The sequence below is a fragment of the Diachasma alloeum genome, unplaced genomic scaffold (genome assembly GCF_001412515.2).
Source record: "Diachasma alloeum isolate Michigan unplaced genomic scaffold, Dall2.0 Dall_scaffold_00353, whole genome shotgun sequence".
NCBI lineage: Eukaryota > Metazoa > Arthropoda > Insecta > Hymenoptera > Braconidae > Diachasma > Diachasma alloeum.
Window position 1 is genome coordinate 115,553 of NW_021680492.1, and position 2,037 is coordinate 117,589.

A 2,037-nucleotide genomic window follows, 5' to 3' on the forward strand; every position below is an offset into this window, starting at 1 on the left:
TCCCCTCCACCCTCCCGTGAAATGTCGATTTTCGAGATTAAAAAAAAAACAATAATTGCATTTTTTATTTCAATAACGCATGAGTAAATAGGGATATGAACGCAGATTTAATATAGGCCCATAGAATTACCGGGACCGGCAAGGATTTGGATAGTCTGAATACAAGTCCTGCTTACACCTAACNAAACACCGAGTGGACTAGAAAGAATCTCTGAACACCGAGGAAAATTTAGACAGAAAATTTGGAAATTGAGAAACAAGAATAGAAATCCGGAAAACTATCAATTAACGAACACGTCGAACCTGTGCTCTAATTTTTATTTAGGACCCTGGCTCCTGAGCAACGAGCACCACAAAATTAACACAGGAGAAAATAAATTCTAGACGTTAATAATTCAAAAAGTTCGTTACACCGTTTCAGAACGATTATAATAATATCAACATACTCGTCTTTCCGTGTCAGAAAGTAGCTCGGCCGAAATGGATTCAATTAACTTAAGTCGAATTGTTATTCTTTAACAGCAGAACATCATATTTTTGGGAAACGTAATGGCATAATGTTGATATTTTTCTCACACGCACTCCTTCATTTTTTTTTATTCAGTCAATTTTGATTTTACTATAATTTGACTCTAAATTGAACCAGCATCACGAGTCGAGGATTTCGTTCTGATTGGACGTACACAGGTCTTTCAAGATCTCTCCAGACCTAGATGGACCTGGTAAGTCCTAATCAGTTCTGCGACGTACTTTTCCAGAGACCTTCCGAATCCTCAGTTCGTTTCGGTCCTGAGAAGTCCTCCTCGATGCTACCAAGAACGCGTGATTTTACGAGCGGGTGAAGGGGAAGGCATGTATGCGGAGGATTGAAATTTGTAGCCAACGAGGAGACAGGGTTGCAGAATATATTTTAGCCACCCTCATCTCCCCGTTTGGAGGCGGTCTTTAAATAAAAAGTAGTGAACGTTGATTCTGTATTTATTGACCCCCTGATGCCAATGAAACCCTCGGAGGTGACAGAAAAGGGGAAAAAAATTTTTTCATTTTCACGTGGGTCAAGGGTGAAAGTCGATTTTCGCCAAAATTGAATTTTTTCGCCAAGTGAAAGTTGATTCTGTATTTTCTAACAATTCAGATGCCCATGAAATGCCCGAAGGCGCGACAAAAGTCGAAATAAATTTTTTTTTTTCATCCCGAGCCACCCGGAGAGAAATGTACGAGAAAAATTACCGTGCTCGCACAGTAAAGTGGGTTCAGATGGTCTTTCCAGGCCAAATGTACCGCAAAGAGTAGGAAAAAGTACTGTTGCACGAGTCATTTTTCGGATAAATGCGGGAAAAATTCTTGTGCAGCACGGTAAAATCGAAGCGACAGTGAATTTTTACGAGAAATACGAGAAAAATTATGACACTGGTTGGCAAATTTTTCCGGTGCTCTACCAGAATCCTAGGACCCGATCGCGCATTCGTAAGATTTCGGCACTCTTCGTCCCCCCTCCGCAACCACGAACATCAACTCAACGTGACCAGATGATTTATTCCGTCGCCTCCTCTAGCCTCCTCTCTCACATATCTCCTTACTGAAACCCCAGGTTAATGTTTTTCATAATATTAATTCAGTGAAATATTAATTAGTGTTGTGATAAAACGGTTAAGAAATCAAATAAGTGCCCTTTATTTTCTCTTCATGAGGTGTATAACGCTGTAGAGATACATTGGCCTGTCAAACGTTCCACATACGTTTGTCGCGCATTCTGCTTTTAATACATATGGGAGAGAGGATATGGAGGAGAGGTTAAAATAAAATTAATAGGATGATATGCTGAATGACAATGTTTACTCATTTTTAATTATTGAATGTAATTTATCATGTAATAGAAAACAGTCAGGGATCAAGCTTTTATTGTGCGGTACCGGAATTTTTACTATGCAGCACCGGAATTTTTCTGGTGCTAGGCAATTGAACCCACTTTATCAGACGGCACGGTAATTTTTACCTGAATTTCTCCTGAAAAATTCTGGAATTTTTTTCTCCGTG